The 25,388-nt window shown below is 43.9% G+C and overlaps 1 long non-coding RNA gene across 1 annotated transcript; it reads left to right on the top strand.

Annotated features, from left to right (window-relative positions):
* Positions 1-38: 38 nt before the first annotated feature.
* LOC139274709 (uncharacterized) lies at positions 39-24,938 on the top strand. The gene is made up of 3 exons (XR_011595574.1): positions 39-326; positions 22,321-22,473; positions 22,727-24,938. It is a non-coding gene; the product is annotated as an uncharacterized lncRNA (long non-coding RNA).
* Positions 24,939-25,388: the final 450 nt, after the last annotated feature.

Raw genomic sequence — 25,388 nt, 5'->3', positions numbered from 1 at the left:
GACATCACGAATCACCACTGCGCATGTGCAGACGTCCCGGCACATTTTCCAGCGCAGAATGACTGGCCACGCTGTGCGCCTGCAGTGAAAAGGCTAGACAGCGGCCAAAGTTACAACATTTTTTTCTGGCGTATCTGGGAACGTAAATAAGCTGTGCAACTCCAGTAAGTACGCCAAAAAACGGGCTCGGCCAAAATTGAACCCATTGACACCGCTATTCCCAGCCAGAATGGAGATGATTAGACAATTCCCCCGTCAATCATGCCTGGACAAATATTTTTTTTAAAGCAGTGTTAACAAGTTACAATTAACTTGTACGATTACAGGTAATGCATAGTGAAAACAAGCCTGCATGTGTGCATGCACCCAATATGGTACTGTTATAATAATGCAAGCAATTAAATATTAGGAAGTTACAGGTGGCTTGTTTATAACATCACTAAATTACTAAAATTGATAGGTAAATAACATTTTTGATGCAAATAGCATTGACAAGACTATAACAGTTTTTATATTTATCGTGCTTCTTATGTGCATGACTCGATGCCTTTTACTTTAAGGAGGGAAAAACATAACAATCATTGATGTGTTTAACTTTTCAATGACAGGTAAAAAGTTTCCCGAACTGAATCCACCTTGCGATGATTGACTCTCCCACGAGCTGGGTCTAGTTGTAGGGCTTTCCCCCCTGCATGTTTCCACACTAATTGATATTAGCAATGTGTACGTGTGTGTGTGTGTGTGCGCGCGTGAATGTGTGAGAGAAGTGCACATGTTGGTGCGGGTGTGCGTGCATGTATCCATCTGTGTAACCTCCTCCAATCCTACAAGCCTTCGAGATCTCTGTCCTCCTCCAATTCTGGCCTCTTGCGCATCCCCGATTTTATTCGCTCCACCATCGGTGGCCGTGCCTTCAGCTGTCTAGGCCCTAAGCTCTGTTATTCCCTCCCTAAACCTCTCCGCCTCTCCACCTCTCCACCTCTCTCTCTTCCTTTAAGATGCTCCTTAAAACCTACCTCTTTGACCAAGCTATTGTCACCTGTCCTGATATCTCCTTCTTTGGCTCAGTGTCAAAAATGTTTTTATTGATATTGCTCTTGTTCAGCGCCTTGGGCTGTTTTGCTACATTAAAGGTGCTATATAAGTACAAGTTGTTGTTGCTGTGTACGTTGCATGTGCGTGTGAGTGTTTGTCTGTAAATCCCCCAGACTCTGTCCTAATGGTGCTAACGCATTCATTCTCTTGGCCATAGCGTATTAAATGCAAGTATGCCATCGGGGTAGGGTGGTGAAATCGAGAGCACTTCCCAAGAGGGAAGGACAGAAAGTGGCTGGAGCCGTCTCTGAAATCAAAATCAATCTCATCCGCCTTCAAATCATAATTACAGTGCTATTGTCAGAAGCATTTGAAAAGGCTGGCCATGTAATCTTTTGTCTAGAAAGAAGCACTGTCTGGGAGAGAAGGTTCAACAAAGGACAAACTAAAGAAAATAATGAAAAAAAAGCCATAAAACTGTTCAACCTCCATTTATGCAGTGGCAAATTTGTTGATCTTGCGTATGGAATAAGATACCAGCCCAAACAGTAATAGTAACCTTTCAAATATCACCTCCTCTTTACACCCACTGTAAGCAATCAACAACATAGTCACTGTAAAATGCAGTCGCTGAAAATTTTATTTGTCTAAATTTTAAATAAGAACTGCTGGGCACATTGTTGGAATAGTTGGACACAAGTTTGATCCCTCACCCTGTTACCTTCCTAATCTCAGCCGTGTTGCTCTGGGAAATGCACACTCCTTACTGGTTGCCTTCCTTTAAGAAAGGAAGGGAATTTAAAGTCAACTCCTAGGTGTTTTCTAATGCCATTTCATGCCTAGTCCACAGCGGTTTTGGGGGTCACTGGAGAACAGCGGAGTAAATCCCTAAACCATTCTTTACAATTTTGCTACACCAAGTGCACAGAAGAAATCTTCCCCACTATCTGCAGAATATGAGAAAGCAGTGCTACCGGTCTTGGATAATAATAATTCCTCCTTAAAGAATGTACGTTGTTGTAAAATACCTGCGTAAAGTTATAACTTAACATATGATATAAAGAAAATATTTTCAAGGGTTTGATGGTTACTGAAAAATAATAGTGGGTCAGGTGGGCCCTGTTGGCTACTAATTTAGGAACCAATCACTTAGTTCTCTTGCAAGCGACTAATCCCCATTAGGTATTCTGGCGTAAAGATTCTGCTTCGAGCACAATCAGCAATCCGGTCTCAAATTGTGCTCAAAATTGCGCAAGCTTTCCAAATTTATTTTATGGTTCAAGTTTCTGCTCAAACTCATTTGCATAATCACAAACCGTAAATTCGTTCATGAACCAGGGCAATTAGCCAGCATTTTAGAATGTAATTTTTTTTTGGCATTGAAAAATATTCCTGGGTGTATTTAAGAGTGGGAACTTGGAGCAGTTTGCTTAATAGAGCTGGAAATTAGTTTATCATCAAAACATAGGCATTTTTAATCAGAGGGGGCGAAATTGATCTTTTTACAGCCCCGTTAGCATTTTCACCCAGGGGAGGAGGGCGCTACCGCCTCTGGGGAAGTTGCTTGGGTGGCGCTGCCACTGAAGTGCCGCGCAGCCAGCGTTGACACCATCGCCGTGTGCGGCCACCCCTCACCACCCTGCTCAGAGCCTTTAATGCTCCACGGGGGAATTGCACCATGGGCCGTGAGGCTGGAGCGAACGGACGTCAACCCCAGCTTTGCAGATCGTGAAACTGGCCAACGTCCGCTCTCAGGGTGGTGCTTCAAGGGGAGGGCACGAGTGCCACAGGCCGCCATCTTTTTTTGTTGACTGACTCGTGGGTCAGCTCGACGATGGCGGCCGTAGCATGGTCCGGGCCAGCATCGTGCAGCCCGCTCCTCCGTCTTGGGTGCTGGCTGCTGCCTAGTCGCACGCTGCCCTGGTGGCCCAGTGGAGACCTTCAGAGGCTGTGCAGAGTGTGCAGCGCCCCTCCCCTTGGTGCGAAGGGGAGGGGCATTGAAGCATGCAAGTGCTATGTGAAGCAACCATGTAATGCTCCCATCAGTGCCCCAGGTACAGCCCCCAAAGGAAATGAAGCGTGAAAGATTGCGCTCCGCTTCCTTTCAGGGACGGTAACGGCAATTACACGGAAGGGGTGGGACTTCCACACTGGGCGCTAAAAGTCCCGGCCCCAGAAGGTTACTGCACCCAATCAGGGCGCAGGGCAATTACCTTCCCCAGTGACTCATCCACCACATGCGAGTCGCCTGATTTTAAATAACTTAAAATGAATTTTAAATCTATAATTACGCTAAACATCAATCTCGCAATTAGCATGTAAAAATTTAAATTGGAGACTGTGTTTCGGTCTGGAAAAAAGCGTGATAAGCTGAGGAATCTTGATTTATTAAAAAGGTAAAGGCAGTGCTTTCTACAGTGCCAATCACAACCTCAGGACATCACAAAGCATTTTACTGCCAATGAAATACTTTTGAAGTACAGTCAATGTCGGGAAAATTGGCAGCCAATTTGCACAAACAGCAAACAACAAAATCAGATAATATATTTTTAGTGATGTTGATTGAGGGACAAATATTGGTCAGGACCCTGCCCTTTTCCAAATATTGCTATAGGATCTTTTATATTCACCCGGAAGAGCAGATGGGGCCTTAGTTTAATGTCTCAATTGAAAAGCGGCACCTCCGACAGTGCAGCACTCCCCCAGTAGGGGAGTGGGGAGAAGAGGCCAAGGCACCTTAAAGGAATGACTCTTTGTGGAATTCTTGTGAGCCAGGAAGAGCACTAGGATTCTCCTTGGAAATAACCCCCTGCTCACCCGCCCTGTCCCTGGGTTTACCCTCCCCCCACCCTCGATCATCGCTGCTCTCTCTTCCCCTCCAACCCCTTCCTTACTTATCTGGCTGGGGACTGCATCAGTAAAAAAGAAAGACTTACATTTATACAGCACCTTTCATGACCACCAGATGTCTCAAAGTGCTTTACAGACAATGAAGTACTTTGGGAGTGTAGTCATTGTTGTAATCTGGGAAACACGGCAGCTAATTTTGCACGCAGCAAGCTCCCACAAAACGGCAATGCGATAATGACCAGATAAACTGCGTTTTTGTTATGTTGATTGAGGGATAAACATCGGCCAGGACACCGAGGGTATCTCCCCTGCTCTTCTCCGAAATAGTGCCATGGGATCATTTACATCCACTTGAGAGAGCAGACGAGACCTCGGTTTAACATCTCATCCGAAAGATGGCACCTCTGACAGTGCAGCACTCCCTCAGCACTGCATTGAAGTGTCAGCCTGGATTTATGTGCTCAAGTCCCTGGAGTTGGACATGAACCCACAACCTTCTGACTCAGAGGCGAGTGTACTACCCACTGAGCCATAGTTAGTCCCTAATGCCGACCTGTTCCTCTCGTGACTTTTCACCCCTATCCCTCAGCATTGACGTCATTCCCAGGCCTCACTCTCCAGGCAACCAGTCACATGATCACGCACTTCGAACTTTCGCACCCCCCAAATTCTCTCCCCTCCGCCCCCCCGCCTCCGCACCCCCGCAAGTTAAAATCAACCGCAATGATTATAAAAATGCTAGAGCAGTAAAACGTTTTTGGCAAATCACTAAATTTCAATTTTGCTTTGTCTGTTTAGTGCTTGTTCTGGTCCCCAAAATTCTGCCTTAGCACAGGCATCATTTTATACAATTCCCACAAAGTAAATACAGCCTCTGTTGCTAAGAGCAACCAGCACAAAATTGAATTGGCACTCGTGCAAAAATGTGTGGCAAAAGATTATTTTTCAACATATCTGCTTATCGTTCTCACTTCAGTATATTTTCAGTACTTAAAGAAAGCACTCAATTTCATCGATCCATGTTAGAAACTATCATACTTACACCATCCTGAGTAGCAGATTGCGATAATTTGCTTTGTGGGCACTGCTGTCAGTAATTGCGCACCTGTGAATGCTGTGAAGACACTGCCGCTCACATTCTCTTCACCGCAATTGATCTCCTCAACCTCACTTCACAAAGGAGGCTGTCACCGAGCTATGTCACCTGCTGCAACTTGAGCCTTGTACCAGGCCATGGACAGCACTGCCTGTGCTGGTCAGGGTCACCACGGCCCGTAACGTATATTCTACAGACTCTCACCAGGCATCTCATAGTTTGCAGTCCACCGCTATAACAGAGAGGCCACCAAGGCTGTCTACACCAGGAGGAACAGCGACATCTTTGAGCAGGTGGCAGAGATGCAGGCATGCTGTCGTACTGAGGGAGGACAGAAGGTGCCTCTCCCATGGAACCAGGTCCATTCTCCTGGGACAGTGTCTGTGGCTTTGCGTGAAGGGGCAGAGTTTCAGAATAAGGGGTCGCCCATTTAAGAGGAGAAATTTCTTCTCTTTGGAATTCTTTATCCCAGACAGCTGTGGAGACTGGGTCATTGAATATACTCAAGGCTGAGATAGGAAGATTCTTTGAACAAGCAAAAAGTCCAATGATCTCAACAGAGTTGCCAAGGTCAGAATAGTGCTCTCTTACTCTGCACACATCTCCACCCCCTCCAGACTCACTACTCACAATGCTGCCCTCTTCTGCTTCCCTTCACTCTCCAACAATCACTGCACCACACTTTACTCCACCTCCTTCTCCACATACTCACACACTCACCACTATTGCAGCATTCACTCCCCCCACACCTTGGGCTACTGATGAAGGCTAATGGGCATACACCGGGAAATGCTAGGTGCACTGGGCAGCCTGCTAGTGAGCACGTGCACAATGGCTTAGAGCATGGACGAATCCAGCTCCAACTTGTGTCAGAGGTTTGCGCAGAGCACGGAAACCGTTCCATCCAACAAGGACCAAGAGGCCAACTCCATGAACACGACAGAGATTGAACCTCAGCCAGGGAAGCTCAGATGGCAACTATTTTGGCTTTTAGGGGCCAGCGTTGATCAGGAGGTGTCCAGTGCGTCACATCACCTATGCCAAACCATAAGAGGTTCCTAGTATTGATCTCTTCCCACTGGGGCCGTAGGTGTTGCCCGGGGGTGGCTTTCTGACCCCTGGGGTGGGGGGAAACAGGAGCTGCCTGGACAGGGCCTCCAATGTGGCATCAGAGAACCTGGGTACACTGCCTGGACTTTTTGCAGAAAGCTGTCCCTTCAAAAGCATTCCCTGATGGATGCAAGAAGAAAACAACCTCCCATAAGATCATAAGAAATAGGAGCAGGAGTAGACCAGACGCCCCTTGCGCCTGCTCCACCATTCAATAAGATCATGGCTGATCTGATCTTGGCCTCAACTCCACTTTCCTGCCTTTTCCCCATAACCCTTGACTCCCCTATAGTTCAAAGAATCTGCCTATCTCAGCCTTGAGTATATTCAATCACCCAGTCACCACAGCTGTCTGGGATAGAGAATTCCAAAGAGAAGAAATTTGTCCTCTTAAATGGGCGACCCCTTATTCTGAAACTATGCCCCTTCGTTCTAGATTCCTCCATGAGGGGATCAACCTCTCCCCTTTAATACCTGATAGCTATCTTTAAATGGCATCAGAGACACCAATTTTCAGAGACCCCCAACCCCTTGAAACACAGTGTCAAGCCAATGAAGAGCGCAGGTAGCGCTGGTTGAACACCTAAGTCACTATGATGAGCGGCCACCAATTTTACATGGTCCATGCAACAGGCGGATGTGCGCCCTCTGTGCTCCCTTTCGTGGGCGCGGTCGAATTTCCACGCCCCGTATAGCAGTTGGTCCCAACTCGACCTGGGGCTACAACCATGAAGTACTTTGTAAAATTTTAGCTTCTGTTAAAGAGGGGTGGGAGGAGGCTCATGTGGAGCATAAACACCAGCGTGGACCAGTTGGGCCGAATGGCCTGCTTCTGTGCTGTACATTCTATGTAATCTAGGCAAAGGCTGTTAATGTAATGGAAGGCTGCTGGATTCCAATTGCCGCTGGACTCAACAACAACAACTTGCCTTTATATAGCACCTTTAAGATACTAAAACAGTTCAAGATGCTTCACAGCTGGGTTATCAAACATAATTTGATACCGATCCACAGGAGGAGACATTAGGACAGGTGACCAAAAGCTTGGTCAAAGAGCGTCTTAAAAGGAGGAGAAAGAGGTCGAGAGGCGGAGAGGTTTAGGGAGGGAATTCTAGATCTTAGGACCTAGGCAGCTGAAGGCAGGGCCACCAATGGTGCAGTGACAGGAATCGGGGATGCACAAGAGGCCAGAATAGGAGAAGCACTGACATTTTGGAGGATTGCTTGGCTGGAGGAGGTTACAGAGATGGAGGTGGGGGGGGTGGGGCGACAAGGCCACGGAGGGATGTGAAAACAATGATGAGAATTGTAAAGTCAGACAGTATGGTGGTATGAAAAGCAATCATTTTGTTAAATCTCACCCTCAGTTTGAAGCTTCACACACCAGCAACACATATTGAGCACAGGCTGCCCATAATTACCTTCCGGTTAAAATGAAGAGGAGTGTGCGCTCAATTTGCCAATGTGTGAGGCTTCTGCAGAGAGCGTGATTATGTATAATGACCTGTTCTGTGCCTGTGACATTAATGAACATCTAAACTTTATCAGATGAAATACAAAAATCAGAAAGAAACCCCAGTATTCTCTGCTCTTTGTATACTATGTTATCTTGTCTAACTTCTATGATTCTTAGCCATGCTAGATATGTGCAATGGAATAATAGATCCTGTGGAGATTTTAAGGCTAAAACTCAGGCTTGGGGTTATGTTGAAATTTATAAATCTCTCACTTAGCTTGTAAAATTATCTTGCTTTATAGCTTCAGCTAACTTCGGCAACCTTTAACTCTCGCCACACTATCCAGGACTGTGGATTTTATATAGGCTGAATATTTTAATATTAGAGAGCACAAGTTAGTATTAGAGAGACAGCTTAAACAGAAGGCTCAAGGATAGGGTGGTACAGTTGGTTAAAGCAATGTCCTTTCGCCTCTGGGTTTGAATGCATCTCAGACAGAAGGGATGATCTCTACTCTCTGCTGGCTGTTAAAAAGTAAAATTAGTACCGACATGTTCAATGCAAGTTCCCAAGCACTCTGACCGCACAGCACAAGACTGCTCTGAATTCATGATTAATTGGACACACAATGAGAAGCCGAGGGATACAGAGAGCGAGGAGCAGAAATACCATGTTGGTGTTATGTAGAAAAGGAAATGCTCTGAGATTTGGATTAAGGTACATTGTAAGGTCAATATAGGGAGAGCCCTGTACAATGCTAAAATTGATAGTGCTGGAGGGGAATTTAAAACTCTACCACAAGCACCATGAACAGTGCCTTCTCAATTGCGTATGGTCACAATTTCTATGATATAGGAAACTTTAATTGTATCATTTACAGCAGGACTATGCAAAAATTGTGTCTCATGGAATTTTGTCATGATAGTATGGCACTAGCTATAAGGAGTGAGTTTTTTTGTCGATTTAACTCCTGTGTCAATCAGCTATGTACTGAACTTAAATTCCTATGGGCTTAAAATCGCACTCCCCATGGGCGCATCGTTATGGTCACTCACTCCCTTCATCCAATTCATTAATATAGATTGTAAATAGTTGAAGCCCCAACAGAGATTCCTATGGCACCACATTATTTATAGTTTACCAACCTGAAAATGACCCATTTATCCCGACTCTCTGTTTTCTGTTAGTTAGCCAATCCTCTATCCATGCTAATATATTACCCCCAACCCCGTGAGCTCTTATCTTGTGCAGTAACCTTTATGTAGCACCTGATGGAATGCCTTCTGGAAATTAAAATACACTTCATCTACTGGTTTCCCTTTATCCACCCTGCTCGTTACATCCTCAAAGAACTCTAATAAAGTGGTCAAATTTCCCTTTCATAAAACCATGTTAAATCTGCTTGATTGAATCATGCTTTTCCAAATATCCTGCTACTACTTCCTTAATAATGGATTCCAGCATTTTCCCAATGTCAGATGTTAGGCTTTACTATCCTGCTTTCCGTCTCCCTTCTTTCTTGAATAGGGGCGTTTTGTTTGTGGTTTTCCAATCCACTGGGACCTCTCCAGATTCCAGGGAATTTTGATAGATTACATCTATCTCTGCAACCACTTCTTTTAAGACCCTAGGAGGCAGACCATCAGATACAGGGAACTTGTCCGTCTTTAATTGCATTAATTTGACTAGTACATTTTCTCTAGTGATAGTGATTGTTTTAGGTTCCTCCCTCCCTAGAGCCCCTTGATTATCTATTATTATAAGGATACTTTTAGTGTCTTCTACCGTGAAGACCGATACGAAATATTTGATCAAAGTCTCTGCCATTTCTCTGTTTCCCATTATTAATTCCCCAGTCTCATCCTCTAAGGAACCAACATTTACTTTAGCTACTCTCTTCCTTTTTATATACTTGTAGAAGCTCTTACTGTCTGTTTTTATATTTCTCTTAATTTGCTCTCGTAAGTTATCTTGTCCCTCTATTATTTTTTTAGTCATCCTTTGCTGATTTCTAAACAATTCCCAATTCTCTGGCCTACCATTAATCTTCGCCTTTTTTTCAATTTGATACCATCCTTAACTTCCTTAGTCAGCCACGGATGGTTTATCCTTCTCGTAGTCTTTTTTTCTCACTGGAATATATCTTTGCTAAGAGTTATGAAATATCTACTTAAATGTCTGCCACTGCTTATCTACTGTCATACTCTTTAGTATATTTTTCTAGTCCACTTTAGCCAACTCTGTCTTCATACCTTTGTAATTGCCATTATTTAAATTTAGGACACTAGTTTCAGACACAAGTTTCTCACCCTCAAACTGAATTTGAAATTCTAACATGCTATGATCACTCTTCCCTAGAGGATCCTTTACTATGAAATCATAAATTAATCTTATCTGATTATACATTACTAGATCTAAAATATCCTGCTCCCTGTTCTAAGAAACCATCCCGAATACTCTCTATGAAAACTACCTTTGGCAATTTGATTTGTCCAATCTATAATGAAGATTAAAATCGCCCATGATTATTCCAGTACCTTTCTTACAAGCCCCCATTATTTATTGATTTTACTCTGTCCTACAGTGTAGCTACTGTTAGCAGGCCTATAGACTACTACCACCAGTGACTTATTTCCCTTAACTTTCTTATCTCCACTCAAATTGATTCTACATCTTGATTTTCTGAGCCAATATCATTTCTCACGACTGTACTGTTCTCATCCTATACTAACTGAGCTACCCCACCTTCTTATCCTTTCTGCCTATCCTTCTGAACTGTCAAATACCCCTGAATAATCAGTTCCCAGCCTTGGTCACCTTGCAACCACCTCTCTGTAATGGCTATCAGATCCTACCCATTTTTATCGATTAATACGGTCAACTCATCTATCTTGTTACGAATGTTGCATGCATTTAGATAATGAGCCTTTAATTTTGTCTTTTTACCATTTTTCCCTACTCTGACTCAAATTGCTGGTGCACTCTTATGTTTGTAATCTCTGTCCCTTCCTGTCATACTCTGGTTATCATTACCCCTATCTTTACCCTGCCATATCGCCTTCTCCTTTCTCTTTGAATTTTTAAATTACCCCTCACCGGATCCCTCTCCCCCACTATTTAGTTTAAAGCACTATCTACAGCCCTCGTTATTCGATTCACCAGGACACAGGTCCCAGCATGGTTCAAGTGAAGCCCATCCCAACGGAACAGCTCCCTCTTTCCACTGTACTGGTGCCAGTGTCCCATGAATCGAAATCCATTTCTCCCACACCAATCTCTGAGCCACGCATTCAACTCTCTGATCCAGAGATTATTACCTTTGTGGTTCTGCTTATTAATTTAGCCCTTAGCTGCTCATACTCCCTCAGCAGAACCTTTTTCTTAGTCCTACCTATGTCGTTGCTACCTAGGTGAACCACAACAACTGGATCTTTCCCCTCCCACTCCAAGTTCCTCTCCAGCCTGGAAGAGATGTCCTTGACTCTGGCAGGCAACTCAGCCTTCTGGACTCATACTTCTTGGTTGCAGAGAACAGTATCTATCCCACAAACTATACTGTCCCCTACATTCCTTTTTACTCCCTCAACATGATGATCATCATAATCATCATCATCATAGGTAGTCCCTCGAAATCGACTTGCTTCCACTCTAAAAGTGAGTTCTCAGGTGACTATACAGGAACTACAGCCTCTGTCACAGGTGGAACAGACAGTGGTTGAAGGAAAGGACGGTTGGGGAATCTGGTTTTCCGCACACTCTTGTCTGCGTTTGGTTTCTGCATGCTCCTCCCAACATGGATGGCCCCCTGAATCACGGTGCTGTGGTCAGTTTGCTCATCCTCCCTGCAGTCTCTGCTCTCGTCCACACAGGCTGCAAGTACATCATACCAGTTGGACAAAAACAAGGGCTGAAGCTCCTCCATCACTACATCCTGGGTCCTGATGCCTGCCTCGCTCTTATTCACACCCTCCTGTCCTTGCAGGGGAGTTATCCCTGGTGTCCTGCCAACATTTATCTTTCAGTCAACATCATTACAACAGATGATCTGGTCATCATCACATTGCTGTTTGTGGGAGCTTGCTGTGCACAAATTGGCTGCTGTGTTTCCTACATTACAACAGTGACTACACTTCAAAAAGTACTTAATTGGCTGTAAACCCTTTGGGACATCCGGTGGTCGTGAAAGGCACTATATAAATGCAAGTATTTGGGCTAGAAATTCAGTAGCGCCCCAAATTTTGAAAAGTTGGAAAAAGTAGCACAAGGCAATAATCATTCTCTCCTCCAGCAATGTTCAGTTTCAGAGCAAGAGGGAAGTGGAGCACTAAATCATACGCCAACCATTTCTCTTAAGGCGCTAAAGTCCGAGAGCGGGGCAGTAGCAGAAGAGCGCAAAACAATTTTGAGCACATTGGTAACGGCATGAGAGGCTACTTCCCTCGCTTAAATGAAGGGCCAATAATGCTGCATAAGCTAGTTGTCAGTAGTTCTGTTTTGCAAGGCAACCTACGCAACTGCCATTACTGTCCCAAACACTCTCACAAAGTGGAGGGCTTGCACCAGTGAAACATGAAAAACTTTGCACAGGCACCAAACTGGTGCAAATAATAAAGGTTGCGCTAGCTGAAAACCATTCCCTTTAATTACCGCTCCCCAAGCGGCCGGCCGAGTTCACAATGCCTCCTCTTGCTGGCGTTGTTGGTGTGAGGCGATACAGCAGGGACTGGCAGGCAATTTTAGATCTGGGACAATAACAGGGGTGCTGCATACTTCATGACGTTATGATCTGCGAGGCGCTGGAGGCCCAGGCACTAAAAAGTTCGCAGATGTCGCTGCATTTGCCACGCCCAGTCGCTAACCCCTTAGCACCCGGTTAGCGCTCCCCCACCTCACCCAGGTGTTAACTTGAGGCACTAACCTACCGAATTTCTAGCCCAATATTTTTCTTTTGAGTTAAAAGGCCTAATAAACTGAAAGTAAAATCTATTTCCTTTGAATTAACATCAAATTTCTCATGAAGCCGTCTGGTAACAAGTGGTAACTGCTTAAGCACAAGGTGAATTGTCCATCTTACGGTGGCAGGTACCAGCTGTCACAATTGTCTAAACAAAAGCCAGGAACTGACAAATGATTCTCCTTTTTCTCTTCAAGCAGCTATCCATTGTTTAAGAATTTTCACGGCATCTGAAAACAAATCAGTCCTTAACGGACTGACCTCTCAGCCCTGATCATGTAGTGTAGGACGGAGCCAAAGAAGACCACTGTTTATTTACATAGTGATTACCATGCCAGCAGATTTCCAATGGTCTAGTGGCCTAAGGCCATTAATAAATCTTACACCCAGAGTCATTCATCAGCAGGATTGTTTGTGTTGACAAAGTGAGACCACAAAATGTCCATTAGGACCAACTACAACTGATGACAGGGGGCTGGCAGTCGGCCAGAATCCTCTAGCCGCTTTATAACCCTTTCATTGTGATGTAAAAGTATTGCAGACAGGTTATAGATACAAAATAAAAGTGTTTCATGTATAGAAGGCACCAAAGTGGAGAGGTAATTGTATTGGACACCTAAGCATTTGCTCATTCAGTTCCAAGTCACAACAGTTCAAGGCAAATAAAAATTGTGAAGTTTCTATAAAGGGGAGTGCTGTTTTACACTTGCAAAACTTTGTCAGCTGTGGCTCAGTGGGTAGCACTCATGCCATTAAATCAGAAGACTGTAGGTTCAAGTCCCACTCCAGGAACTTGAGCACAAGAATCTAAACTGACACTCCAATGCACTGTCGGAGAACATAAGAAATAAGAGCAGGAGTAGGCCATTTGGCCCCTTGAGCCTGCTCTGCCTTTCAATAAAGATCATGGCTGATCTGATCGTGGACTTAGCTCCACTTCCCTGCCTGCTCCCCATTATCCTTTATTCCCTTAAAAATCTGTCTATCTCCGCCTTAAATATATTCAATGACTCACAGATCTCTGGGGCAGAGAATTCCACAGATTTGCAACCTGGGGGAAGAAATTCCTCCTCGTCTCAGTTTTAAATGGGTGACCTCTTATTCTAAAACTATGCCCCCTAGTTCTAGATTCCCCCACGAGTGGAAACATCCTCTCTGCATCCATCTTGTTGAGCCCCCTCAAAATCTTATATGTCTCAATAAGATAACCTCTCATTCTTCTCAACTCCAACGACTACAGCCCAACCTGCTCCACCTTTCGTCACAAGTCTTCTTTAGTGAGAATAGCCCCTTGATTATCCATTAAAAAAAAACATCAGGTTCACTAAATATGCTTTAGGGAAGGAAATCTGCCATCATTACCTGGGCTAGCCTATATGTGACTCCAGACACCACTCAATTTTACTTAAGGCGGCGGCTTACCTCCACCTTCTCGAAATTAGGGGTGACCATATCCCATGAATTAATTTTTTTAAATGCAGTGTTGAATGAAATTGGACACTCAGTTTACATCACTATGTGCTTTGCAAGGCTTTGAGGCAAAAAATATACATATTTTGAGCTGTTTCACCCGTTGACTGCCTCCTCACTTCTTGCACTGGGTGTATCAGCGAGAAACCCGGCCCGATATTTGTCCTCACTCATTCAAATGTGGAAGACTCGATGATTCGATGATCTGATTCAATGATTTTGTAATCATGGAGTCTGAGCAGGAATATGTGACTGAATGGAATCAGCCCTTGTGGCCACGTTCAATGTGTCTGCAGCTAAAAGCCTGGCCTATGATTTTGTTCATCACCTATGCATCCTGCAAATATACAGCACTGCAGAACTAAGATTGATATACTTGGTAATCTTGTCATTATTGGCATTACATATTTACAGTTTGCCACATGTTGAACTGCTTTAGCATCCTGTATTTTTTATTCGTCATTTTGCAAACAAGAAATAAAATTTCCGGCGGGGTAATTTTGTGGTATTTTCGCTTTCAATTGCATAAATCGCACGGTCGCTCAACTGTTGCCGTTCAGAGCTGATTATATTCCAGAAATTGACTGAGGAGGACTTGGAAAGCAGCCAATAGCAACAACATTTCCTAAATTCCTCTCATTGTAAGGAACTGGCACAGAGGGGATATAACAGGCCTGCCGCTTGCCAGTGTGAAGATCAAGGACTTATCAATTCTAAAGCATTGCACCGGCCTGGAATTTAAAAGAGAAAATATTTGTCTTAATAGGGTCACCACACTTTATTCAACATTTTTCGGACATTGCACTTTAAATATTGAGCCTATTGATACCTTCAAAAGGATAAATATTGTAGCCAGGGGTTTCCGCATGATTTCCACCCAGATAGAAAGACTTGCATTTATATAGCGCCTTTCACGACTACCGGACATCTCAAAACACTTTATAGCCAATGAAGTACTTTTGGAGTGTAGTAACACTTGTAACGTGGGAAACACTGCAGCCAATTTGCATACAGCAAGCTCCCACAAACAGCAATGTGATAATGACCAGATAATCTGTTTTTGTTATGTTGATTGAGGGATAAATACTGGCCAGGACACCGGAGATAACTCCCCTGCTCTTCCTTGAAATAGTATCGTGGGATCTTTTAGGTCCACCTGAGGGAGCAGACAGGGCCTCGGTTTAATGTCTCACCCAAAAGACACCACCTCTGATAGTGCAGCACTCCTTCAGCACTGCACTGGAGTGTCAGCCTAGGTTAATGTGCTCAAGTCCCTGAAGTGGGACTTGAACCCACACCCTTCTGACTCAGAGGCAAGTGTGCTACCCACTGAGCCACAGCTGGCACATCAGTGATAAATGCTTCATCCAGGTGCAATCAAATCAAATAGCGCAAAAGGTGGCGATATTTTAAGCGTAGGTGAGTTGCGCCCATAACGGCGTTACACCCAAGTATCCGCGGCCTTCGAATTCCATTCGATGAACCCTTTGCCCGAATCAGTGCGCCCCCACTTACTGGCCACGGCCCCGCAGGGCGGAATGGTGAGTATCCGCTGATTGCGTTTGTTTGGGGGCGGGGCGGTGCGGTCGTCAAACTGCGCCCAGAATCACAGGCACCCAGGCACCCATGGTCACATGAATCCAGTGATAATCATCTGTACCTGCAGTGACCAGCTGTCAGTTGAAGCCCCAGTTCTCCCCTGTTGCTGCTGTTTAGTGAAAAAGATTGCAGAATAGCCACCAATCGATTACAATCGATTAATCACCATTCGATTACGCCGCTCAATTGCGCTGATTCAAGGGAGATTATATGTTCGGGCTTATGCAAATGAGTAGGCGCAGAAACTTGAGTGTTACTTTACCTCGGCAAAACCAGTGCATTCTGGACACATCTTGTCGATTGCACCCTGCTGGGATTTGCTTGCTCACAAGTCAGCCTTCACATGTGAGTATAGGCAGGCTGCTTGACTAGGTAGGGCATCACAGCCGAGGCAAATCTTCTGCTCATCTCACAGACATCACTGGATAGCACTTGGCTCTAAGAACCCTGGCTGATTCTTCCCGTCACTTTCCCAGGGGTGATCAACTGAATTGTGGCCAATATTCGGATTGAATCTACCTCTTTCTCAGTCTCTATGGCTCAATACCACACTGCAAGGTGAATTTATTCACACACACATATTCATTCTAATCTAAATGAACCATTACTTTTAGATGCTGAGAGATTGTTTGCCCTGGCTGATGAATCTAGAACTAGGGGTTATATTCTCAGGATAAGGGGTTGACTTTTTTTAGACTGAGATGAGGAAAACTTTCTTCACCCAGAGTGTTGTGACTTGAGCATAAAAACCTAGGCTAACACCACAGTGCAGTGTTGAGGGAGCGCTGCACTGTCTTTTGAATGAGATGGTAAAACGAGGCCCCGTCTGCCCTCTCAGGTGGATATAAAAGATCCCATGGCACTATTTCGAAGAAGAGCAGGGGAGTTATCCCCGGAGTCCTGGCCAATACTCATCCCTCAATCAACATCACTAAAACAGATTATCTGGTCCTTATCACATTGCTGTTTGTGGGAGATTACTGTACACAAATTGCCTGCTATGTTTCCTACCTTACAACAGTGACTACACGTCAAAAAAGTACTTAATTGGCTGTAAAGTGCTTTGGGACGTCCAATGATCGTGAAAAGCGCTAGAGAAATGCAAATCTTTTCTTAAATTTCTAACTTTCTGGTTTATCTTCTTGGAAGCTTCTTGGAATTTTGCATAGGGCTGGTTGCTCGCTGGTGTACGGATCCCAAATTAGAACAACAAAATCTATTAGTATGTGCAAATTAATGGGCACATTGAAATAAATTACGTGGATGGCCCACAAGGTTCCATGGAATCCAACTAAGTGTCCCGCAAAGATAAGAGGCTCGGGGCGTTCCTGCTGTGAAAAATAAACCCATGCTGCCTATTTTCAAAAGGCAGTTCCATTAAAAAGACTTGCCCCAGGCTTGCAGACAATGCAAGAAACATCTCAAAGATTAGAAATAATGATTTTTAAGAAATATATTATGCAAAAAAATAAACCACAGTTTGGGAGTAAATAGGATGGAAGGAGATCATGGAATTATACAGTGCATTAGGAGGCCATCCAGTCCGTCATGTCTGTGCTGACTCTTGAAAATTAGTCCCACATAGCCCTGCAAATGTGTTCTTTTCAAGTATTTATCTCATTCCTTTTTGAAAATTACTATTGAATCTGCTTCCACCGCACTTTCAGGCAGCGCATTCCAGATCGCAAGAACTCCCTGCATAAAATAAATTCTCCTCATCTCCCCTCTGGTTATTATGACAATTATCTTAAATCTGTGCCCTCTGATTACCGACTCTCCTGCCAGTGGAAACAGTTTCTTCTTATTTACTCGATCAAAACCCTTTGAGACGGTTGAATCAAATATAATGCAATTTCAACAATCAGCAGTGATGAGGATGGTACTGGAAATGATTAAAAACAAATTAACTTGCGTCTGAATACAATAAAGCCCATTAGGGTCCCAACACCAGTGACTCACTTCCATGAAGGAGGAGACTGTGCAGTTGTTGCCCCTCAGGGAAAAGTAGAGCTAGAAGCAAATACCTGGGCCTCAGGAGCAGGAAGAGAAAGGTGATATCAAGTACCTTGCAATTTGTTTAAACACTCACCTTTCCAACTGGAGCACAGATCACAAGTTATGTGAAGAATAGAAAAACAGAATGTTTTTTAAATGGTGAGAAACTTTTAAATGTTGGTGTTCAGAGAGATTTGGGTGCCCTTGTGCAAGAAACACAGAAAGCTAGCATTTTTTTTTGAAATTCGTAGCCAATCGTTCCAATTCTTTGTCAAATCACAAACGCCAGAGGTCACCTTGGGCCCATTCAAGGATCACTCTGCGCCAATGCTCTTAGCCAAAAGGCCTAGAGCCACTGCACCGTTCCTGGAAGTACTGCAATACCAGGTTCGTGCCATGGAGGTGGATGGGTCAGGTCCCCCACACACCTCCGTGGAGGTGGATGGGTCAAGCCACCCCACCCACCTCCTATTTCCAAAAAAGCAAGCATATACCTTCCTGATCCAGGGAGAACCACCTTGGGGTTATGGTGGTTACTCCCCTGTCAGGTCAGTTACGCATGATCTTAGCCAAAAGGGCCGATCACAGAAAGCTAGCATGCAGGTACAGCAAGTAATAAGGAAGGCAAATGGCATGTTGTCGTTTATCGTAAGGAAGTTGGAGTATAGAGTAAGGAAGTCTTGCAACAATTGTACAGGGCCTTGGTAAGAACACACCTGGACTACTGTGCACAGTTTTGGCCTTATCTAAGGAAGGATATACTTGCCTTGGATGCGGTGCAAAGAATGTTCACTAGATTGATTCCTGGGATGAGAGGGCTGTCTTATGATGAGAGATTGTGCAGAATGGGCCTATACTCTCTGGAGTTTAGAAGAATGAGAGGTGATCTCATTGAAACATACAGGAGAATTGACAGGGTAGATGCTGAGAGTTTGTTTCCCCTGGCTGGAGTGTCTAGAACTAGGGGCCACAGTGTCAGGACATGGGGTAGGCCATTTAAGTCTGAGTTGAGGAGGAATTTCTTCACTCAGAGGGTTGTCAATCTTTGGAAGCCTCTGCCCCAGAGGGCAGTGGATATTGAGTCTCTGAATATCTTCAAGGCTGAGATAGATAGATTTTTGGAGTCTAGGGGCAATCAAGGGATATGGAGATCGGGCGAGAAAGTGGAGTTGAGGTAGAAGATCAGCCATGATCTTATTGAATGGCCCCTCGAGCCTGCTCCACCATTTAATACGATCATGGCTGATCCGATCATGGACTCAGGTCCACTTCCCTGCCTGCTCTCCATAACCCCTTACTCCCTTATTGTTTAAGAAACTGTCTATTCCTGCCTTAAATTTATTCAATATCCCAGCTTCCACAGCTCTCTGAGGCAGCGAATTCCACAGATCCACAACCTTCTGAGAGAAGAAATTTCTTCTCGTCTCAGTTTTAAATGGGCGGCCCCTTATTCTAAGATCATGCCCGCTAGTTCTAGTCTCCCCTATCAGTGGAAACATCTTCTTTGCATCCAACCTGTCAAGCTCCCTCATAATCTTATACGTTTCAATACGATCACCTCTCATTCTTCTGAATTCCAATGATTAGAGGCCCAACCTTTCCTCATTTCAACCCCCTCATTTCTGGAATCAACCTTGTGAACCTTCTCTGAATTGCCTCCAAAGCAAGTATATCCTTTCGTAAATATGGAACCCAAAACTGCACACAGTTTTCCAGGTGTGGCCTCACTTATTCTTATGTTCATAATCATTTAAAATAAAGCCGTATAGAATGACAATGCGAGTCTTGGCCAGAATGGAGATGATTGGGTAATTCCCCTGTCAATCACGACTGGTGATGGCACTGCTATAAGTGACTGGGATTGATTTTATGCACATAATTGGTATTGTGTATCATCCTCCACTCACTGCATTTTGCTGGAAAAACCGCCCTGCTTTTATCGGTAGACTTTGCTGTAGTTTCGGTCATGAGGTCTGTTTGCTGTAGTTCGTACAGGCTCTTTTTAAATAGACTCTTCTGTAAAATAGACTCTGTTTGCTGTGAGCCCTGCCTTAAGTCCTGCCCCATCTGATTGGCTGACACAATGATGTCAATATTCATTGTTATAAACATAACCACTCCTCAAATGGAATAAGGGGTTATGGGGAGTGGGCAGGGAAGTGGACCTGAGTCCATGATCAGGTCAGCCATGATCGTATTAAATAGCAGAGCAGGCTCGAGGGGCCGTATGGCCTACTCCTGCTCCTATTTCTTATGTTCTTATTTCTTATGTTAAAGCTACATTTGACTCTAAGTCTTGCAATCTCATTTTAGTTCTTGGAAGTTATGTATGGAAAAAAATAAACAGAAAATATAGTGAAAAGAACGGGTTGCATTCCAAAAAGAAAATGTGAATGAAGGCCCTCATTTTTGGCTATACTATTCTAATTGCAGCAAGGATAGGCCAGAAAAAAAATGATGGGGGAGTTGGGCAGAGGGGTAAATTGCAACTGGCACCTGTCCCATTTATCCAGCAGTTGAATATTGAAAGCAAAAATCACTCACTCGTTCGGTGCTCGAGACCCAGCCGACAAGCTTCTTCTAATCCTCCTTCTCTCATGGCATGATATTTAGAAGATATTATAACTTGTCTCACAACTTCCCATTGGTCTCAGGAAGCAACAGAAAACCAGAAGAAGCAAAGCAGATTCAGCTAGTCCCACTCCCCCACGTTTTCCCCGTAGTCCTTTTCAGGCAGTGCATTGCAGATCCTAACCACTTGCTGCGAAAATAAGTTTTCCTCATGTCGCCTTTAGTTTTTCTGCCAGTCACCTTAAATATGTGTCCTCTGGTTCTCGGTCCTTCCACCAATGGGAACAGTTTCTCTCTATCTACTCTAGACCCCTCGTGATTTTGAACACCTCTATCAAATCTTCTCTCAACCTTCTCTGTGTCAAGGAGAACAACCCCAACTTCTCCAATCTATCAACATAACTGAATTCCCTCATCTCTGGAACCATTCTTTTCTGCACCGTCTCTAAGGCCTTCACAACTCCAATTGAGGTTAGACCAGTGTTTTATACAGGTTCATCATAACTTTCTTGATGGGCTTAAGCTTTGTTTGAAATGCCAGCTCTAAATTGAAAATTGGAAATGCTGAATTAAAGAAATGAGCATAAATCTTACAGTTCCTTAAGTTAATTAAACTGTGGATGTTGATTTAAGGTGACTGGGTGACACAGATGATTTACACACACGGTTTGCATCCAACCCATGCTGATTACATGAACGTTTCTTCACTCTTACAGTTGTGAGAATCAAATATTGGCCTTATCTACGCTGCTAACGTCAGTGGATTTCCCTGCTAACTTAGCCCAAGTTTATTGAGAGTAAGGTTTTCCGCTTCACTCTCTTTACTTCTAAGTTCCTTATTTTTTAATCGTGCCTTCTAATGTTTGAACCTTTCAACTTGGGGAATAATTTGCCTTGATCAATCTTGTCAATCAGCCTCCTTTATCTTAAAAAAACTCAAGTTATCTTCATGACACAATATACTTTCTGGGGGGTAATAACAGTTCAGATCCTTTGGGACTATCTTCCAAACTGTGAGGGAGTGCCAAACTAGGGGCCATCAATATAAGATAGTCACTAATAAATCCATTAAAGTATTCAGGAGAATCAAAGAACTAGACTTTCCACTAGGGGGCCATCGCCCCCAAAAATGGGCCTTGTTCCAGCGATGTAGGACATCTCAGCCTTACATGGCCCATTTTTTTGGGGCGATTTTCCACTCGGCCTTAGGCCGGCGATGTTGAATGGGCAATCTCATTTTCGGCGAAGTCGCGTTCGCCCACCGAAAGAGGAAGTCAAAAAGCTTCCCTAGCAACGGCCTTGTGCGCATGTGTGAGATTTTTTTTCCTGGCCGACTGGTTTCACCACGTTTCGTGAGGTCAGGGGTCATCACACATGCTCAGAAGGCAGAGGGAGGGGCAGAAAGAGAGAGAGAGGAGGAAGACTGTAGTGTGAGTAAAGGGGAAAGAGATTTGTGTTTTTGCAGAGCAGTAAAATAATTTAGCGAATATAAATTTGAATTGAAATCTTATATTATCGAATATAATATTAAAAATGTCTGATGAATCTGAGTTGAAAAGGGCGCAGCCTTTCAGTGATGAGGCCAATTCCCTGGTGAACGTGGTCCATTCCCTGTGGGCCGATTTGACTCGGGGTTCACAAGGCAAGCTCCCACCCCGTGTTTATAGGAGAATATGGGGGGAGATCGCTGCGGTGTTGTCCTCGGCATCCCATGAGGCGAGGGGTTGTGACCAGTGCAGAAAACGCTGGAATAGTTTGGTGGCTGCAGTGAGTAAATTGCATTTTATATTTTGTGATTTACTGCTTATATTTTATATTTTACTGATGCATGCAAATTTTTAATAGAGCAGTGAAGTTCCTGCATTGCATGTACATCTTGAATGTTTTAGTTAAACCATGTTAACAGTAAATTGCAAATAATAATTTAAAAATTAAATATGTAATGTTTTACTTTTGCATGCAAATTTTTAATAGAGTAATGAATGTCCTGCATTTAATTCAACCTGGACATTCATTATTGTATGAACTAACAACCCTTGACCGAAAATGTTTGTCATTCTTAAATGTGTTATGTGAACCAGCAGCATGTGACATTTTAAACATCTTAAATTGTTGCGACATCAAGATTCTACCTGGTCCATTAGCTTACGCCATGCCATGCTATGCACTTTTTCTATTTGCAGAAGAAGATATCTATCAATAATGCGGAACAAAGGCGGACGGCATTGCTCAACGGCAGCCCTTGAGCAACATTGAGGAGGGTGCGGCCGCTCTGGTTGGCCGTAAAAGCCGTTCGGCCACCACCCGTGGTCTGGCTGAACCCAGCCATGCGTCTCGTGAGTAATTTGTAATTTGTCGCACTACATTAAAAACAGTATTAAAAACTTAAGTATGTAACTGATCTAATGTCCTGTAATTTTATGATGTACTAATGATGTCATGTCAGTTCATGCATGCACATGAAGCAGGGATTGCAGCAGTTACAGCTTTCTGGGGTCGTGAAAAGTATTGATATGTAACGTCTCTTGGTAATGTTCATCATTATGTTCCAATGAGCTATGTAAAAATGTCATCATGTGTGTTTTTAAGGGAAACCTGATACACTGGTAGAGGTGCAGTTGGCACCAGCACCGTCCGAATCGGTGGAGCGGGAGGAACATGATGATGAGATGGAGGGAGATATATTTCCTCAAATGGAGTTTGAGGAGCAAGAGCTGGTGGATGAGGAGGAGGTGGAGCTCCCGCACGAGGAGGCTGTTGATGTGGGGTGGTGGTAATGAACCTGCGATCATCTCGATTGAGAGCGATGAGGCACTGGGACCAAGCGGTGTGCAGCTGGCGATGCCAAGGCGCGACATATTGCACACGCCGACCCCACGGAGATCAGGTCAGCGAGGTGAGCAATCGCCTACTGGAGAAGGGCAGGCGGTGTGCTTGATCTCCCTGGGCAACATATGGGCCATAGATGGGCGATGTGAAGTGGAAAGTCTAGCCCATAGAATCAGAAATATATAGCACGGAAAGAGGCCATTTCTGCCCATCGTGTCTGCACCGACCAACAAAATCCTCCTACCAATTACTTTAGCTTTATGCCCCCTGATTGTTGACCCCTCTGCGAAGGGAAATAGGTCCTTCCTATCCACTCTATCTATGCCCCATACAATTTTATATACCTCAATTAGGTCTTCCCCAGCCTCCTCTGTTCTAAAGTATCTTCTTTACCCAAAGAATGCTGAGAATGTGGCACTCGCTCCCACATAGATTAGTTGAGGCGAATAGCATAGAATCCTTTACGGGGAAGCTCAATAATTACATGAGGGAGAAAGGAATGGAAGGATATGCAGACAGGGTGAGATGAAGCAGAGTGGGAAGAGGCTCGTGTGGAGCATAAACACCGGCATGGACCAGTTGGGTCGAATGGCCTATTTTTGGGCTTTAATTCTTTGTAATTCTATGTATCTGGTCCCCGAGTAGAACATTACAGCGAGCATTCTGAAGATTCTGTTTTAGTTAACATTGAATTTGACTGTGGAGATCCTAGTACAGTGTCTTGGTTGCAGGAAGTAGCAAATGAAAGTGTTTGAAAATGTACTAAGTCTTTTCGCAGGGTCACTGCTAACGCAGTAGCAAGAAGTTTGGAATTAGTCTCTTGGGATCCTGTCTGAGCATGATGAATTAGCCTCAGAGTAGAGGGCATCCTGAGCAGTCCTGGATCAGAAGAAAAATGTGACATCCATAATATCACTGCAGTTTTCTGTCTCTGCTGAAAATACACAGCCGAAGAAAAATCTCTGATTAAATACCACTGCAGGAATCGATCAAGAAAATCTACTCACTTGTTGGATGTGAACCCGATGTTAGGAACCATGTCAAAGTGTTCACAAGTGAACTAACTATGAGCAGGACCATCTGTAATGTATTCGCTTCATGGTTCTTTGCTGTATAATTCATAGCAAGACATTGCTATTAAGAACAAAGGTTTAACAACCAGTTCACCCACTAGGCTCACAACGGCATGCCTCATCGTGGATGACCTAGACCTAACTGACTGAGGTTTTATTGAGTCTTGTGAACATCACGTGACTGGCTAAGCCACTCACAATGCAACAGCTCTACAAACCTGTGAGCATACTCACTGGTACTTACATTACACCATCCAAAACCATTATCCCGCTAAAGAACGTGAGAAGTCTCTTTGAACAGGTAACACATTGACGTATAGTCTTGGCAGTGTGTGCACTTGTGTAGTGGCAGAATTAACACTGTCGTGTTTTCAGTAATCATGATAGAATAAAAATTGTTTAACATCCTGACGTTCCAGATTTTAAAAAACATTTAATGTGGAGCCATTATTTCGTTGTAAATTTTGGCATGGGAGAAGGAGAGCATAACATAAGAACATTAGAATTAGGAGCAGGAGTAGGCCATTCCACCTTTCGAGCCTGCTCCACCATTCAATAAGATCATAGCTGATCTGTTGCCTCAACTTCACTTTTGCGCCCTATACCCATATCCTTGATTCCCTTAGAATCCAAAAATCTATCAATCTCTGTATTGAGTATAATCAACGACTGAGCATCCACAGCCCTCTAGGGTAGAGAATTGCAAAGATTCACAACCACTTGCGTGAAGAAATTTCTCCTTAACTCTGTCCTTAATGGCCAACCCCTTATTCTGAGACTGTTACCCCTAGTTCTAGACTCCCCAGGGGAACCATCCTCCCAACATCTAGCTGTCAAGCCCCTTAAAAATGTTATATATTTCAATGAGATCACCTCTCATTCTTCTTAACTCTAGGAAAAATAAATGTAGTCTATTCTATCTCTCCTCATAGGACAAGGTTTACTCATTCTTCTGACAATGTACTGTGGGTTGAATGACATTACTGTATTATGTAGCCTTGTAAGAATTAACAGAATTTGGCTGATAAAATAACTAATTTAATTTTAGAGCCCAGATGCTGTAGAAAGTTAGCGATGTCCTCTTTTGAATACTTGAAGTCAATGTGTCAACTATAAGCAATGGCATTGAAAGACCACTCTCCGTACATACCAATCTCGGAGAATAGCAACTCCCAAGAACGGCACTTATTACAGGTCTATCATATATGAAAACAAATAGTTATGTGGGCTTTGTGCCTTCAGCTGCAAGTATAACCTATATTCCTTCACTTTGTATTGGAGGGGGCGAAGAAACACACACGTACATGAAACCCTGAAGGGGGAAAATGAAATGTTGAAGATACCAATTT

The sequence above is a fragment of the Pristiophorus japonicus genome, chromosome 10 (genome assembly GCF_044704955.1).
Source record: "Pristiophorus japonicus isolate sPriJap1 chromosome 10, sPriJap1.hap1, whole genome shotgun sequence".
Taxonomy (NCBI): domain Eukaryota; kingdom Metazoa; phylum Chordata; class Chondrichthyes; family Pristiophoridae; genus Pristiophorus; species Pristiophorus japonicus.
This window is presented reverse-complemented; position numbering and strand designations above follow the sequence as displayed.